Source organism: Triticum aestivum, chromosome 5D, assembly GCF_018294505.1.
Source record: "Triticum aestivum cultivar Chinese Spring chromosome 5D, IWGSC CS RefSeq v2.1, whole genome shotgun sequence".
NCBI lineage: Eukaryota > Viridiplantae > Streptophyta > Magnoliopsida > Poales > Poaceae > Triticum > Triticum aestivum.
The window spans coordinates 152,734,386-152,753,981 of NC_057808.1; positions in this window are offsets into that span (position 1 = coordinate 152,734,386).

A 19,596-nucleotide genomic window follows, 5' to 3' on the forward strand; every position below is an offset into this window, starting at 1 on the left:
CAAACCGGACAAAGGCAACTTCGCAACCAATGTTTGCTCTCAACTTGCAAGTAAGTGATGGACAAGAAATCAGAGTAAAGCAGTGGCGATCTATTTTCTTGCTGCGATAAATAAGTTGAGCAGATACTAAAGAGTACCGCCTCTGGTGTGGCGCCGTGTATGCATCTGCTAAGAATTTGACGGTGCTGCGGTAGCGATGGCTGTCGACGGCGTGCAAGCAGATCTAGGAGGGTAGACGGTGGCGGCGGGGCGCGGTGGACGAGACAGTCGTAGGAGCGGCGCTGACAAGGTGGACGACGGCGGGGATGAAGCGAGAGGACGGGATGCAAGGATCCCGGTCCGAAGCCGTGGATGAGAGATGTCGATCTCTTGTAATGGACGGCAGCGTCGGGGTAACCGCTCAGGCATGGTGGAGGAGGAAGGCGGTGGATGGGGTGGCGGACGGAGGAGGCTGGGGCGGAGAGGGTGTTTTGGCGCCCATGGAGTACGAATGGGGAAATGGAGGTGGAGAGGAAGGGGGGAACCATGTCTTCAGGGCGCGCTTGTCTCAAATGCGAGGAAATTTACAAACTTAGCCCCCGTTTCAAATCTCCTACATCACAGCAATATTAGTCGGTTGGGGATAGGACGGTAATCTCGCATACACCGAATATTTGCCGACGAGATTTGTTTTTGGCGCGCACCGTGTATGAATCGGGGAGGGAGACGATTTCGGCCGAGGACACACTGTGTTTTGGCGCCCACCGTGTATGAATCCGGGTGAGAGGCGGTTATGTCACGTTTGAGTGAAATTACAAACCTACCCCTATCGAAACCTATAGAAATAGAGCAGATAGGCTTTGCGTGGCAGGGATAGGCAGTAGTAATCTCCATCTCATAGATTTTGGTTTCGGGCAGTTACTGCGACTTTCCCCGCTTCGTTCAAATTTTGCAGAGTGCATGTTTACCGTGCCAACTCAATTCGAATCCCGTTTGTATTCTATTTTTTTTCGAGCGGGATCCATTTTCGATTGGAATAAAATTCTATATACATCATTTTTTTATATATACTTTCAAAAGCACAACAAAGAATTCTGCTCCTTTATATGTATAATATGATTTACAAATACAATGATCTCAAAATCATAAGGTTGAATTCAAAAATTAAACCAAATTATGTTCTACTAAAATGTATGGATCAGTAATATGTACATATTAAATAACATAGATGCGCGTGAATTCATATGAGTATGCATGTTTGATAGATCAATTTTGGTTTGAGTATGGATTGCATGTATCATCATCTCGAATTCAAATATTTGAATCCCTTTTATGTTCACTCCTTTCATGCCCATCTCTCTCGCATGCATGCTCCTTCATGTAGGTATCACTCTCTTTTCTCCAGCTCACCCGCACGCTCACTTCATGTTTCTCCTATCCTCGCAAACATGGTCTCTCGACGTCTCCCTTGAGAAGTGTCACACTCTCCCTATCATTATGCATTACACGGTTTTCATGATCTCTCACGTCTCTACCGTTCTCTCGTATCACTAGGTACCTAAGCTTTCTTTTTCACCGCCACACACACAGTCTCCACTCGTCTTTCACTTTGTCTTTCTCTCTATGGGATTCTCTCAGACACCCTATATGTCTCTAGATATGAATCATACCACTAAAATAAGTCTCTCTCTCTCTCTCTCCTGTAGGCACAACATTTGTTGCGGTCCCTTTTTCGTCTCCATCCCAGACTGACATTATTCATTTGTTTACCGATCACACAAACTCCCCCCTCTCTATTACACACACAAACACACAACTCCTGCTTCCACTCCCCTTCCCGACTACCGTCTCTCTCTCACACACACAAAACTCTCGCTTCCGCACCCCCGACTCGTATTTCTCTCACAAACATTTATCGACTAGCCTCTAGATAGGTTTATACACCCGCACACTCGTGCTTCCACTATCGCATACAAGTCTCTCTCCCGCTCCTTGTATCCATGTAGATTTTTCTTCCCTTCTTGAGGCACGCCCTCTCGATCGTGCAAACACACACTATCGCCTCATTTTAAGCTGATACCTCTCGCACACACACTCTTTGTGTCTTTGTCACACATGCACTCCGTCCTCCTCCTCCTCTCTCCCTCTCTCTCACACACATGGGCTTTTTGCAACAACTAGCAAGATGCCCATGCGTTGCACGGAACATGAAGATGCATTTGTATGAGTAGTTTATCTTGTGGGAGAAAAGGATGCACAAGGGAAGGCCTTATTTGCAAGTGTGGAGAGGGGTGTGGGTATCTTTTTGCAAAATTGCCATAGTTTCCTTCCTATCCGTCAAATATAGATCGGACGGCCTATATTGCAGGATGGCAGGCACACGATCATGACCGACTATGATTTTTATAAGAGTAGGGATAAAAAACAGAGTTGGTGATGATGGTGGGCCTGCCATCCTGCAATATAGGTCGTCCGATTTATATCTGACGGATATGAACGAAACTATGACAATTTACTCGCACTCCTCTCCACATTTGCAAATAAGGCCTTCCCTCGTTCATCCTTTTCTCCCACAAGATCTTGATGTTCCATGCAACGCACGGGCATCTTGCTAGTAAGAGTAGAAATCAGACATATACCACTTCTCGAATCTTGAAACCAACAACATTCCTCCCTTATCTCATCAAAACCGCCAAAGGAATATATTTTGAGTGAAACATAACATTTTTTAGTGATATACGTATTTCAAAACTAGACTTTTTTTCTATCAAATCGGTGAATATGTATTAATCTACTCTGATCGTGTGGCAATGTATTGGCACATTGCTAGTAGTTATTAAAATTTTTTGGACACCAGACAAACGGTGGAGTACATATACTAAGAGAAGAGGCGCACGCACGCAGTCGGTCTCTCGCTGTCTCGCACACATGAGTGTTACATAAAGGCAACGTTAACAAATAAACCCTAAAACCCTAGGTGCATGATTGCTGCATTCGTGGGTACCGGGTACGTGGTGGGGCACACCTTTGTAGGAATAGTCAGCTCGCGTGATAATTTGATCCGTAGGAGTTGATGGTCGGGACCACAGGTGAACGACTTGGAGGCGGTGGCTCGCCAGTTGCCACAGACCGAGTAGCCACGTTTAAAATATCATTTTTTAGCGGGGTTAAGAGTTCCGATTTTCAATGGCGCGTTATAAGTGCAAAGTAGTTTTTAGAACGATTGGTATGGAGCGAAAATGGAATTCATAGTACTACGTACCTCCTTGGCGTATGGTTGTATGGGTTTATGTTGCGAGATGTTGAACCTGGTAGTTATAGGGAAAATACTATGTTTAGGTTTAGATGTTGGTTTTCAGTAATGAAAATCGGAAGGGGAAACCCTTCTTTGATTAAAAAAACTACTACCTCCATTCTGGTTTACTAGTCCCCATCATTTTTTGGGTCAAAGTTTGTCCACGAATTTTACTTGTAAAATGTGAATGGAAAACGAGATTTTGTTATACGCAAACAAAAAAGGACTGGAGGGAGTGATTGCTCTGACACGGACGCGACCTCTCATAGCGCAGGCATTGAACCGGTGCGCCGGCCAAGAGGGCCCCACTCGCTGCAGGCCCGGCTGAACACGCCTCCTCGCCGCATGCAACCGGCTTCAGACTGCCCCGCCTGCCTTCATTGAATCCGCGCGTGTGCCGGCAGCACGTCCTTCCGCGAGCCGGACAGCATTTTAGAACACAAAAAGTGACAAAAATATAATTAATTATGCATGGTCTTGACTTGTTGTGCTCTAACTAGTAGAAAGAACTAGAGGTTTTTCTTTATTCATAACTCTCCTCAATTTTTTTGGCTTTGAAGTGAATCATGGTTGTGGACATTATGTATGAATGTGGAGATATCTGTGAACATGAGTGATGTCTACTACGCAACCTTCTTCTTGTAGATGTTGTTGGGCCTCCAAGTGCAGAGGTTTGTAGGACAGTAGCAAATTTCCCTCAAGTGGATGACCTAAGGTTTATCAATCCATGGGAGGCGTAGGATGAAGATGGTCTCTCTCAAACAACCCTGCAACCAAATAACAAAGAGTCTCTTGTGTCCCCAACACACCCAATACAATGGTAAATTGTATAGGAGCACTAGTTCGACGAAGAGATGGTGATACAAGTGCAATATGGATGGTAGATATAGGTTTTCGTAATCTGAAAATATAAAAACAGCAAGGTAACTAATGATAAAAGTAAGCATAAACGGTATTGCAATGCTTTGAAACAAGGCCTAGGGTTCATACTTTCACTAGTGCAAGTTCTCTCAACAATAATAACATAATTGGATCATCTAAATATCCCTCAACATGCAACAAAGAGTCACTCCAAAGTCACTAATAGCGGAGAACAAACGAAGAGATTATGGTAGGGTACGAAACCACCTCAAAGTTATTCTTTCCGATCAATCCATTGGGCTATTCCTATAAGTGTCACAAACAGCCCTAGAGTTCGTAGTAAAATAACACCTTAAGACAGACATCAACCAAAACCCTAATGTCACCTAGATACTCCAATGTCACCTCAAGTATCCGTGGGTATGATTATACGATATGCATCACACAATCTCAAATTCATCTATTCAACCAACACATAGAACCTCAATGTGTGAATGAAATGTGCAGAGAGAGCTTGCGAAGATGGAGCGGATAGGGCGGGAAATATTGTATGTATGTGAACGAGAGAGTAGGAGACAAACCTAACGAAACAGAGAGAGGGAGATAGAGAGAGAAAGAGAGAGGAAGAAGTTAGGTCTGTGAGAAAGATGGAGACATGCAATATACGTGAGATGCGTGTGCATCCGGATTCTGTACATGTGGAAGGATAAGAGACAACAGGTTTGATGAGAGAGCTGAAAAACATGGACGAGAGGGGAAGGATCTCGTGGGTTGAGGGATTGATAAATTTGTGCGGGGGAGAGAGGGATTGGTAATTTTGTGCGAGAGAGAGAGGGTGGGGGAGGAGTCAGTCAGCCATCGTCACATCATCCTGCTTCCAAATGGCCCCGCATTCTCTAGCGCAGTGTGGTCGCCGTCTTCGATCTCCACGATGCCCTCTTTGAAGATTGAGGTGTTGTGCATGCTGGGGTGCAGAGAAGCACAAGCGAGAGTGGTCGCCATATAACCTTGGATGGGGATAATTTGTGTGCTCGGGGGAGGGTGTGTGTGTGTTGTGTGCTGTGTGTGTGTGTGTCAGATATTGAAAGAAAATAAACCTAAGGAGAGAAATGTGTGTGTGTATGTGACGGAAAGCTACTTGCTAAACAGGGTATTCACGAAGAGATTGTGCGTGCGAGATAGAGAGCGATGTGCGGGCCTTGAGGTGGGCAGGGGCCGGGTGAGGGTGTCAAAATGTGCGCGTTGATGCATGTGTTACATGCGATCATCCGAGGGACGGAAGAATCGAGAGAGATGGTTGTTGTGTTATGGATGCTCCTCTCTCTCTCTCTCTCTCTCTCTCTCTCCCTCAGACACACACACACACACAAGTAAAATAGAAGACCGTTCTCTCATGTATACACAACGTACCGGCATCTGTCTATGTCTCATTCATGCATGATCATTTGCACATTCACACATCTCTATGTCTCTATCACACGCACACCGTCTCCACATTGCCCTTCCGCCACAACACACATATGAACACATACACACGTTCGCTCTCAGTCACACACACTTTGGACGCCAAACTTTGGCAAAAGTTGGCAAAAAATTGTCTCTATGACAAGTGGGCCATAGGGGAAATAAAGTGTGGCAAGCCAAAGTGTGGCAAAAACCAAACACATGCCAACTAAACTGTGCTGCCAAATTTTGGCTTGGCAAACGGTGGCTGGGAACCAAACAGCCCCAAAATCAGTACTAAAAAAACTAGGGCGCACCTAAAACGTCCAAATCCAAATAAACACGAACTGGAGCTAAATTCACATATATGGAAATATTGTAGCGTCAAGAACTTTTCCCGGAAAAAAAGTTGACTAATATTCGGGGATTGTTTTCACACACACAAAAAGGTACCGTGGATGTCCTTCGAGCGCGACAAGGTGACGCACCGTTCGATCGACCGCGCGGCCGCGGTTCATGCGCTTGCACATGATTCCGTATTGTGGCTGTGGTAACTAATAAAAGCACTGCCTAAGTCTAATGTTTACGTGTACTAGTACAGTTTTCTTTTAAGTTTGACCAACCCTATATAAAACTAAACTAAGCTCCCATACGCACACTCATCAATATGCCGCCGCCGCCATTGCGCATGCCGGCGCCCTCCTGCTCCTGCCAACAATTTCTCGCCCATCACCGCCGTGTCGCCACCAAGCCGAAGGCTCGCCCGCTCACGTCGTCTGCAGTCCCTCCTCGCGATGCCGCCGCGCTGCCAAGCACGCGAGCAGCTGGTGGAGCCACGTCTATGCGCGCGGCGTATGAAGAGGAGGACGAGCGCGTGCTCCAGCACGCCGGCGAGGAGGAACTAGTGTGTCATTGTCGTCTTGTGCGCATGGTGGCTGTCGCGGCAGAAGCCGGTCGCGCACGCGTCGAACTCGCAAACCGGGTGCGGACGCGGAATCTACCTTTGAGACCTTGAATGCCACGTGGATCCTGCAATCTGAAGGAGCCATTTGGGTCAGTCGACTCTTGTGAGCCGTTTGATGCAACATGGATGGCTAGAAGGGCTTCTTCAACCTCCAAAATAGATGCACAGTTCATCTTCTCAGCCTGCCACATGCCTAACCGCCTGCCGCCGCCGCCGCGCCCTCCCCTGAACCGCCTGCCACCGCCATGCTCCCCCCACCCCCGCCATCCGTTTAACCCCGGGCACGATCCATTTTTTCCGGCGAACTGCATTCCACACCCAACACTCATAAGATAGATCATGGGCACCCTGTCGTCTTCTTCCTTCACTCCGTCGAACTTCTTTCACAAATCAACTGACCCAAATTATACTACTAGTACGAACATATTAACTACAGTACGAACACGAAGATACGAGCAGTAGTACCAACTGCAAGAAGAACAGTAGTAAGACATAGTACTAGTACTACTGTACGTACTAAAGAGTAAAAATAATGAGAAAGAACATAAACATAGTTCTGTTGGGGCCTCAGCACAACACACCCTTGAAAATAAACTAAGCAACTAGTCCGCTTGACACTGTAGTAGAACCAGCATGAGCGACATCACTGCCACCTACTCGGAGTCCGAGTCGACGTCCTCGACTTCGTCCCCGTCCCTCTTGCTCTTCCTCTTCGCCGACGCTTCTTTGCTTGAACCGGACATTGGGCTCTGCTTCTTCATCCAACCCTTGTAGATATTTAAACAAAGGTAGGCATCCATTGCTGCGTACAGGATGTGATCTTCATCTAATGTCTTCGACTCCCATGCATGATGAAACTTGTGGTGAGGTTTCTTCAGTTTAGCGTACAAACAATCAATCATGGCTGCTGCCAGGGTCAACATTGAAGGCTGAGAGGAGGACACCAGGCTTGCCTTCTGGAGATGGAAGGGCTGGCCTACAACGAGGCCTATCCGACCCAGGATTTCCTTGTCGTTCCTAAAGTCTACAGTAACGAATTTGACTTGGTCGCCCTTGAGGAACTTCTTAAATTCCTCGCACTCAATGTTGGCATGGCATATGTGGTAGACCAGGCATAAGTCATGCACGCAAAGCTGGATCATGGCGGGCTTCTTCTTCTCTGCCTCCTTTAGTTTCTTCTCGCTTCCCAGGACTGTGGTGTACTCAACATCTAGCCCAGCGACCCACTCATCATTTGAGTTTTCGAACATGCGTTTGAAGCGAGCAAGGCATTCTTTCACCATTGCGGAAGAACGGGTGTAGATGACGTCGAACTCATCGCCGGTGATGGTTCTAACATTGTACTCACCACCGATCATGGACATTTGGGACGCCATGGATTTGGGAGGAGGGTTAGGATTAGTGGAACTGCCGTAATGTGAAAGGACGGGACGACTGGGAGCAAACTATTCTAAGGTACCGTACTAGTAGAAGACGAGGACGAGTAGGGCGTGCGAACGGCGTGGGGTTGCTGGCTTGCCCGGTGGATAAACGGCTGCAAGCCCCCAAAGAGTTCTCGAGAACTATGTGGGACCCACTAGATGTCATGTTTACTAGACCCATTTCGTATGCCTGACGGTATATCTTCTGCCTCTTCGCACGCCATGCCGGCGCGTGGGTAACTTCACTTAATTCCGTCAACCGTCGTGCCTCCCACGACCTTCGCTTCCCTCGCGCGGTCGCGCCCTTTGAGACTTCGACCGGCTATAAATGAGCAATTTGTTTTGCGTACTCCGCATGCATGATACTCCCTTTGGTCCTTTTTACTTCCATCAACCATTTCCAAAGTGTTTGACCAAATTTATACTAAAAATATCAATATCTACAATACTGATTATAATGAGTATAAGAACTACTATTAGATGAGTTAGATCAGTTAAAGATTCTAATCCTGAACTAACCTTGAAGTAACTCTAGCGAAAGAGGTGTTTGGATGACAGGGTTAGATGGAGCGCGGATACGGCGAGGTGCCTTCATGTGCGGTGCGAGAGGGATGGAGGGAGGGAGAGGACGAGAAGCTTCGAGGAAGTGGGGAGGGATCTGCTGCGGGAAGAGCGAGAGAAAAATGTGTTTTTTAGTGTCCCGAGAAGAACTACTCCCTCCGTCTAGGTGTGTAAGTCACCTTACGAAAACCAAATAATCTCAAAACACTTAGGCACCGTACATTAACTCCCTCCTCGTTTCTTGTTTTGTAACATATCAACCAATAAGAGATGTGGGCCGTGCATGCTTTCAATGACTTGAGACTGCCAAACATGACATGACGTGGTTAGTTAATTGCATGCAATGCTATTAATTAGCAAAAAGACATTAAGTTTTCTCGTTTTCCTTTCCGCCTTAGTCGCGGTGCACAACGTAAGATGACTTACACACCTAGACGGAGGGAGTAACCCAAATAAGCACCTCTTGGGTGGGTTAGATTTTTTTGGGTTAGCTGAGTTCAAACTAACCCAAACTAACTCTAACACATGGATTCAAACAGGGCCAAGGTTAGCTATTAGAGTACTACTACCTCCCTTCTAGTTTAAAGGGCTCGATTCAAAAATTTCACCTACTCTTAGCAAGATAGAGGCAGTGGAATAGTTTTTGTAGTTCTTCGCAAAAAATGTGTTTACCAATGCATGCATGAACACTAGCTACTCTAACCCCCCTCTCTTCTTTAATTCTTTGCCACATCAGCATGTTTGCTATTCCCGTGTGCATGATACCAGCTAAGGTACCACCATTATGGCCAGACTTAATCATCGCATGCAATAATTTAGTGCACCTTGAAATATGAACATGTGTGGGGCGTGTATGTTTTTAATGACTTGAGACTATACCTAGCCTTGCATGCAAGATGAGACTTATTATGCACTGTTCCCTATACCTGCAGGAAGCCAGTTCATCTCCAAATCTTTTCCTCTCCATGTGTGGAAACAATATGCCTGCCAGACTCTCCTTCTCCCTCCGACGGTCCCACCACTCCAACCCGTGTGGAAAAAATCTGCATGCATGACTCTCCTCTCCCCGCGCTCGTCCAATCCGTTGTGACCAGCAATATTTCCACCCCTTCCCTCCCCCGTAATTTACTCCAACAAATATGCCCACGTAGTTGTGACTTAACTTCAGGTGCATTGGGTCACTGACATATGGGCCCAACAGGGGTCTGGCCCACATGTTAGTGACGCAACTGGACCTGCAGTTAAGTCAGTGCAGCTCAGTCCATATCTTACGTAGGTGTGCCATTGCTCGCTATAAATACTATGCCTCCCACGACATCGCTATCTCCTCCCCCTCACGTTCACGTTCATCGCTATCTCCGCCCCCTCCCTCTCACATCGACCACCATGGCATCACCCCTCCCAAGCCCTAGGCGCCCCTCGCTGCACCGCGCGAACGGTCACGCGTTGCCATTCCGTTCCTCGCCGCCACTAGTCAAGGAGGACGCGTCGATGTTCCGCTCCTCGTCGCGACGCGTCGAGGTGGACGCGTCAGCGTTCCCAATCTCGACAGCACGCGCGTCGGAGGACGCGTCGGCTTCCCGCTACGAGGAGAACGCCGCACCGCCCGCCGAGCCCCCCAGCCTTGAGGAGCTTTGGAAAGAAATGGATGTTGCCTTGTCGGAGGCTTTGCCTCCAGCAAAGCGCGCCAAAATAGAGGCCGAGGAAGAGAAGTGCACCGCGAAACCAGCTGCTTGGCAGGCCTATGTCGCGTCCGAGAGAGTCAGGCAATTGGCTCTTTGGCAGAAGGCTCGTGCGAGGGCCGTGAGGGTGGCGGAGGATGCTCGTGCCGAAGCCCTAAGTGCAGTCGGGCCCAAGCGCCTCATCTACGCTTGGCGGTACGTGGACTGGGTGCACGCTTCCAGCAAGGAGGAGTACCTGTTGCCGCCGGATCACCACACCGGTGAGATCGCGCTCGCCCGCCGGCAAGCCGCCAATCAGCACCTCGCGAGTTGCGAGGATGAGGAAGAGGCGTTGTGTCGGCACGCTGGGAAACGGCCGTGCACCAGGGCACTCGTGGCGCGCCACAAGCGCTCCTGCGAGCGCCGTGGCTTTTAGTAGGAGTATAATTTTTTTCATAAGGCGATCTCATTAGTTTTTTGGGACGCAAATGATAAATCCCGAACGTTCAGGAATTATTAGCATCCTTAATTATTATGTAAAAGGGAAAGTTTGGAAACCTTGTGTATTCATACGCATTTTGCAAGTACGTGCATATAGCACAAACTTTACTATATACTATCGCACTACACGTCTCTCTCTATATATGCTTGCAGACTGTGCTACTCCCTCCATCCAGGTCAATAAGTCATCTTTGGTTGTGCACCGTGACCAAGAAGGTGGGAAGACTTATACACCTAGGCGGAGGGAGTACTACTATTACTTATGGACGTGCAAATGCACATATTAACATTACGATGCAGTTTTTGTAAAAGTAGAAAAACAACACTAGTCAAGCTTGTGAAACGATTCAATGCAAAACAAATGCAAAAATGCTTGTTTGATTGTTTACTTTTAGCTTCCTTCTCTGTGGTTATTTCTCTGTCGTACTTTGTATGGAGTATCTCACTGGTCGGAAAGGCATGCAAATTCACGAACCGCTTCCTACACCCTGTATCGAATTATTCGCCTAACAAATTGTGCCGTGCAATTGGAATTCCAACTTGAGTACTACTACTAGCAGGAGTACCAGGGGCCAGTTCTTTTAGGCTTCTAGATTGGTAATCCCATAACTACTACCTCCGTCCTGGTTTATTGGTCCCCATTGTAATCTATGTCAAATTTTGATCACAAATTTAACTAATGAAATGTTAGTGCATGTCACATGCACTAACATTTTATCAGTTAAATCTTTGGTCAAAATTTAGCACAAATTGCAATGGTGAGGAATAAACCAGGATGGAGGTACTACTAGTAGTAGTTTAGAAGCCCAAATAAATGAGTGAGGCGCCTTAATGTTACTCTTCACTGTGACTAGTCTTATGGTAAAAGCTGGGGAAGCCGCCAAAAGAACTGGCCCTAGGATTAGTAGCTAGGGATACTAGGAGTAGTAGCTAGGGATGGAGTGTGCGAGATGAACCGAAGAAAGTAAATGCAGAGAGATGAAATGCAAAAAAGACGGAGGGATCTGATGGTTGCTTGTCCATTTATTTTACCAAGCCACTTATTACTGGGAGTGGTTGGGTTTTGTGATATGACGGCTTTACTGTCGCGCCACGAGCGGGGTGAGACTCCCGTGCAGCACCGCCCTCTACACTAGTACTACTACATCCGTCGTGGTTTATCCCCCATTAAATTTGACTAAAGATTTAACTGACAAAATGTTAGTGCATGTCAACAAAAAGAATATCGTTGGATTCGTATTTGAACATAGTTTTCAATGATATAATTTTAGGTGACATGCATCATCATTTATCGTACTATATATAATGTTAGTTCAATTTTTGGTCGTACTAATCTATAGTAAGGTGCCCGTGCATTGCACAGAAGAGTGAAATGCATTGATCGGGGAGTTGTTTATTTTGACAAAGGATGTTGGGGTCATCTAATGTGTAACGGGTATCGATAGGTTTGTTCGAATATTATTTCATCTCTAGAGCTCACAAACATCTGGGTGAAATAGATTAAAAAGTATCTTTTGCAAACAAAAGCGTTCAACTGTTCAACCTGCATCCAAAACTTGTGAAGAAATAACTCTTATTGTGCTTTGCAGGAAATGATCTTCAAGAATTAGTTTTTGAGTATCCATTGTTATACATATTGGCTACAGATGACATGGCACTTTCTTATAGTCAACAGTTGGCTATACTATTTAAGTATTAACCATGCCCTTATACACCTAGACGGAGGGATTAACTCAGGATGACTTGGAAGGGGGCAGAGGATATGTAAGAAATGGTTCATCATAAGTCTTTCACCAGTACTGTAGTAAAAAATTCATACATGGAAGATTCTAGACTAAACCATAAATAGATACACTTTTATTCATGCGCGATACTCCAATAGAACAAGATCATGCATGGAAGTCTCCACATACTTAGACAGCGGATTACATTGAGCGAAGACTAATGATCAACATTTAACTTAATAATGCAGATATCCAGGTGAACCTCCTTGGAGTCCCCATGCACATTGTTGGGGGTCCAATAATACCATGCATCTTCCATGTCCACATTGGCGGGAAGGTCCCAGCTCGACAGAGTCCAAGTCAGCTTGACGTAGCCAGTGTCGCCGCCCACGTACCTCCATGGGGTAGTAATAGTGAGCGCGCACCCGTACATCGGCCTCATGTCAGTGTCAGCATGAGCGGCGTCGCCCCTGACGCACACTATAGAGATGTGGCGGCGGCCTACGCGGGCCTCGTCGGTGGCCACGATCAAGAGGAAGACGCTGCCATCCTCCTCCGAAACTAGCAGGCGGCGCTGATCCTCCAGCGACTCCAGAACGGTGAACGGGTAGCACGTCTCGTACTTGATGTTCTTCGCTAAGGGCCAGTAGTGATCGCCGCACGTCTACGTCAGGTGATGCACGATGTCCGCCGGCGAGCCCCAAAATGGCACCAGGCACTCATAACAGTAGACGAAGGGCTCCTTGGAGGCATCGACCAGGCCGTCCATGAAACGGGAGTGGTTGTAGGGGACATTCCGCCAGTTGAACATATGAGCAAGTTACTACGAGATTTACTACAAAATAAATCAAGACAACTATAACAGAGATTAAACTAATCATGCGGACTAGCATAGTAGATGAACAGATCAAATCTAGGACAAAGACTAGAAACATGAATTCCACCATGATTTCGAACAGGAAGGACAGAAACACATACGGTGCAACGGGAGCAGCACCATTGGCGCTGAGGTTGTCTCCGTGTCGTTAAGGAAGAGGTTGCCGAGGTCGGGGAAGAAGTCGCCGTCGGTGAAGTCGTCGCTGCTAGCAGTCGCGAGAGTGCGCTCCCCAAATTTCAACAGCGCCCGCCGAATGGAGCGCAGGAGGGAGTGGCTGTAGGGGACGTTGCGGCCGCCGAATGGAGCGCAGGAGTAGCCCACGAAGCAGTAGATGGTGCTCCTACCTAGTCTCTATTCTTATCTCTATCTCTACTACTCTTCTTTGTTTTTTATAATATACTAGTTGTAGTTGTCAAATCGAATAATGCTGCACCGTCCACTGCACGCCCGGCTGAACACGCCTCCTCGCCTCCATCAAACCCCTCCGTTAAACCCGCATGCAAACCGAGAAACCTACTCCGGCCCGTGGGAGGAAATTTGCCGGTTGCCGTTGGAGAATAATAGATTCATGTCAAATCCATTTGAGTTAATTGCGTGTATGATTCTCCCTCTATAAAAAGTTAATTGCATCCTTAATCTTGTATTCTAAGTACTCTATGGGTTCCACTGTCAGTAGAGTGTACATGACTTGCAGGCTGGCTACAGATTCGTACAGAAAGTTAAAAAGAAACAAATCCATGACTTGCAGGATTGGAGTTAGCACCGATGGCGGTTCGTAGTCGTTCCACGCTCGGGCATTGAAGTTTGTAACTATTTTAGATTAGAACACACTACTCCTCTGGTGCTACTAGTAGAGCAGAGCCTACTCCACTACTTCCTCCATTCGGAATTACTTGTCACAAAAATGGATGTATCTACAACTAAAATACATCTAGATACATTCATTTCTTGGACGAGTAATTCCGAACGGAGGGAGTACTACTCTACGCAAGCAAGTTAGGGCATAGTAGCAGGTACTGTAGGGAGTACCAATATTGTGATCACTCAAGCAAGTTGTCTAACTTCGATATGACCCTATGCTGTTGGTATGTGTCTCGTAAGTCAAGCAGCGTGCTATAGTCATCATCACCTGTCCACTTCCTGCAGCACATATTTGCTTCTCCATCTTTGTTCACTCTTGCATCCCCGCTAAGGTGCCTCCCCCTCGTCCAATCTTCCATCCCCGCTAAGGCGCCTCCCCCCTCATCCGAAACCCAAGCACTAACAATGGCTGAACCGAGCAGCGTCCGCCGAAAGAGTGGCTGGAATTTGCACCCCACAGAGGTAATCAAGCTCATTATTTCACGTGTGGACAATCTCAGTACCATGCCGCTCGCCGCGTGCTCGTCGGGGCTGTACCGTTTACTCAAAGCCCTTAGGCCAGAGCTTTTTAAGCCAGCTCCTTGCTTGCTGATGCCGCCTAATCTTCAGAAACGGCGTGTCACACAGCATAACGATCGTAGGGTGGCGAGCATCAACCCCCTTGACTGCGATCCGATCCCCGTCACCCTCAACTACATTAACGGTATGTACTGCTTCGGCATGAACACGTCTTGGATGGTGCTCGTCGACGGTCGGGGTAGTTGGATGCTCGTGGAGGTGTACACCCGGCGATTGATCCCCCTTCCTTCGATTAACACTGCACTGCTTTGGCACCGCGGCCCAGAATACTCGGAATCTTACAGTAGCCAACATGATACCAAGTTTGATTTGCTCAAGGTTGTAATCTGCCAAGTGCCCACAAGATCTGCGAATTATAAAGACTTCAGGCTAATTGCGTTCTTCAACCGCGGTCTCGCCTATCTGACAGATTACTATGGTAAGTGGATAAATCTGCACTTCCATCGCAGGATCATACATCCTCCATGGTTCTCTGATGCCATTGAACACAAGGGCTTCATTTACGCTGTCGACTCCTTCTATGGCTGGACGTATTGCTGGCCTACTCCATTCATTGCTACGAATGGTTGTTACAGCAGTATGTTACTTTCCTATGATATCATGATGGCTTGTTTATATTACTGTCAACATTTACTAAAAAAATATTCATGCTCATAACATGCTGTTCTTAAGATTGACTACATCAAGAGCCCTATTCTATTTGACTCCAACTTTTTTTGAGGGTTATTTGACTCCAACTTGATATGATGTTGTAGGCCGCCTGGTGTCCCTACCCTTCCTAATCCCAGAACATTTCAAAGAAAAGTGGCATCGCAGTTGCAGGTGGTTCCTGGCTTGATCAGACGAGGGCGAACGATTGATGATCGTTCGCACGTACCGGACGTGTTGTTTCGCGGAATACAATCACAGTCACTGCAAGGTCTTTGAGCAGGATCCCAGCTTCTCTGGGCCTTCAGGAATTTTTGACTAGAGGTTGGTAAGTAGCCTTTGTACACGCTCTCTGTTTGTCGGACTGAATTATCCGATTAACCAGGAGATAACTGACGGCAAGGATCATGATGGCAGCGCGGTTTCGTTCATCAGGCAAAATTGTGTGTACACAGCGTACCATGCGTCTCTGCATGCACCATACCCTGATATGTGCCGCCACGCTCTGCAGCCCAAAGTAGGAGAGAGGGTCGCAAGTATCAGACTTCGACCTGCTGGCTGGAGTTTCCCCCGTCAGGCACCCATCTGGTTTAAGCTGTCAGCCAATCTCCACAGCTTAATAAATACTAACGTCTAACTGAGCCAGTTAGTTAGATGCGTACACTTGGTGTAGTAGGATCTTTATTTAGTTTGATGCATACACTTGTTCTTTTTTGGTAGCCCTTTTGTAATGATGGCTGATGTTTGGTTTGGAAGAGAGAGCTGCGTCTTCACTCTTCTGGCCTGCTTACTGCTTCTGTTGCACCCACAGCCCTGGTTGCTGCTGCTGCTGTTTTCAATGTACAATCAGTAGTATATTTCGTCTGTTGGTTGAATAAATGTGTTGTTAGAACGACAAACACAATGTTTTGGAAATTGTTGCACGGTTCGATCCTTTAGTGCCCCGTACCGTACGTAGCGCATACTATTTTTCGTACGGAACACATTTTCCACTTGCTGATAACATGCAGCCCACTAATGAAGGCCCAATAGAGAAGCCCATAATTAACTAGAAGGGAGGCTCTCACATGAATCCGGCCCAGGTACATGGTCACTATCCCCTAAACATAAATAATTAAATAAATAAATAAAGCTAAATGCTCATGCACCAGTTCTTTAAATTCATGATTTAACAGGAGGATATTATTTCCTATGATAGTGTCATTACATTCAGTCGATATTATTCTTCGGCAAAGATAGCGACCAGTCTTCTTTCTCCCAGCATTTTCTTCCTGCAACCAGCGGACCCATGCAAATCGTAGTCAACGTCGTAAATAGGTCCGGTCCATTTTTATTTTTCAATAACAATGTCCAACCCAACCCAGCACATTGGTGACAACACTTTATCCTCCGCCTTGGTGCGCTCGCCGCAGTGCCGCCGTCCGGCCCTGTCAACATAGTTTTTTTTTAAACGGTCCCTGTCAACATAGTGAATCGGGAGAGTACTGTAGTTGTGAGTATGGAAGTATGGACCCACCAGCTCCACTCCCGAACACAAGCAAGCGCCTCTTTTACTACTCAAATGAACCGCTCGTTTTTGACTCTAATCCACCCTGCTGATATCTGGGACCCATATCATTTTCAATGTATAGTCAATTAACGACAGAATTGCAAAACTTTTTTTTACTAGTAATTTGGAGGAGCAGGCTATAAACTGGGTTGTGCGGTCTCTGTGGCCCGTCTAACAACATGGCCAGCCCAGCAGTTTTTTCTTTGGGAAAATAGGTAGCCCAGTATTTCTTTTTGAAGAATACCCAAGCTAGGCCTATTTGTTTTCTCCGACTTACTGGGCTGCAAATCTTTCAAGATGAGGAGGGATGCATTCCGGCCTGGCCAACGAGTATGGTCAGTATCTATTAAAAGTAATATCAAAAGGGGTTGAAAATTCCAAAAAAATTATAGCAAATGGGATATTAGTTTCGTTTTTTGTTTTTGTTCTTCACTGATATCTTATACGTATTTCATTGGATTTAACATGACATAGTACTAATTTATTTTTAAATTTGTTTTAGTATGGCTACTAATTTTCGGATTATGAATATTTTGTTCCCCAGCAAAAATTTGCGAATTTTCAAAATTTCCCACAAATTAGTTAATTTTTTTAACCCTGATACTTACCAGAAAATGGGCAGCAATTCTAAAAATGGAAAACGGGCTGCAATAAATTCCATATGAATTAGAAAATGAGTAAAAATTATAAAAATAATAGCAAATGGGCTGTACACGCCACAGATTTCAAGGCTGACTTGTTTACGCAAGGCTTTGTTAGTCAACACACGATTCTAGCAGCAGTGACTGTTGGATGTCCATCCAACAGCGACGTGCTTCTTCAATCTCTGATCTTCCTGCTCCAGCCGCCTAAAATAGCGCTGGCGGGACTGCCTGCTCCCTCCTCTTGTGGCCCGCTGTGATGCCGCGCGGGCTTCCCCGGCCCACCCTACTCCCTCTGCTGGCCTGGCCGCACGCAATCAACTGCCTCCTTATTACGCGAAAAAAAATGATTCCTCACACTGACATCTGGGGCGCACCGGTTGGGAGGTTGACCTGTGGGCCTACTAAGTTGACGCGTACGCAAGGCTTGTCAACTTAGTCAACAAACGAGTCTACTTGCAGTAACCGTTGGATTTGAATCGAACGGTCCTGCTGCTTTCTTGCACCAGCCGCCCAAACCAACGCCGGCGAGACTGTCTGCTCCTGCCTCAAGTGGCCGGCTGTGCTGCCGTTGAGGCCTCATCGCCCCCTACTACTCCCACCGCTAGCCAGGCCATGCGGCGACGACAGCCCCACACTGCATCCGAACCAGTAAACCCTCGTACTCCTCTCCGCGTGGGCATCCACAGCCGCGTCTTCCCCGGCTTCGCATCGTCCCCTTCCTAAGCCTCGCTGTCGTCCACCGCCTTGGTGCTCTCGGCACGGCGTGGTCAATGTGGTCAACGACCGACTTCCATCGGAAGAGTACTGTACATGGAGAGGCTGACATCTGGGTCCATGGCCACAACCCAGTTTTTTGTGATTTGCCAAGTAAGTCGCTTTGTCAGGCCTATTGGGCTGCAAATCTTTCAAGACGAGGAGAGCTTTCATTCGGCTTGCTGAGAAAATGGCCTATCAGTAATGAGAAATGGGCTGTACATTTTTAAAACACATCAAACCGGCAATTAGTTTCAAATTTCTTTTTTTCATTTCGAGATTTTAATTGCATTGATTTTTATGCGTGGACAATATGTTCGATTTTATATTGATATACATTTATTTTTAAAATCAGTTTGAATGTGACTCGAAATTTCGGGATTGAAAACAGTTCGGACCGCACCGAAATATGCAAATTTTTGTATAATTTTTTAACCGTGGCCACAATATGGGCTGTAATGCTAACAAAAAGAATATGGGCTCCAAAAAAACCATAAGAATTAGCAAATGGGCTTTAAATTATTAGTAATAATGGCAGATGGGCTGTATGCTGTTTTCCACAAATTTGAGGCTTTCCTAAAAAAAGGTTGACGCACAAGCAGTGACTGTTGGATTTCCATCCAACGGCTATCATGCTTCTTCAATATCTGCTCTTCCTGCTCCAGCCGCTCAAAAAAGCACTGGCGGGACTGCCTGCTCCCTCCTCCCCGCGGCCGGCTATGCTGCCGCGCAGGCCTCACCGCCCCATCGTACTCACATCACTGGCCTAGCCATCCCTCTACTCACCCACACCTGCTGTTATTCTCCGGCGACGGCAGATGAACCAGTAAACCCTCGTACATTCGTACTCCCCTCCGCGTGGGAAACAACTGCTGAGTCTTCCCTGCCTCTGTGTCATTCCCTTCCTAGGCCTCGCCATCGTCCACCGCCCTGGTGCTCTCGGCGCGGCCTGGTCAACGTGGTCAACGACCGACATGCATCTGAAGAGGACTGTACGTGGAGAGCCTGACAGCTGGGTCCACGGCCGCATGCAAGGAAATGCCTCCTTATTACGTGCAAAATAATGATTCCTCCACCTGACATCTGGGACCCACCGAAAGGGCCTCTGTATTTTGCAAAAAAACGTTACCGCCGCTGACAGCTTGGACCCACCAGCTATATCTTCGCACGCAAGGCAGTGCCTCCTTATTACGCACAAAAAATGAATACTCCCCCTGCTACCTGGGACCCAGTATAGTGGCAGGCTGACTTGTGGGCCTACTAAGTTGACGGGGA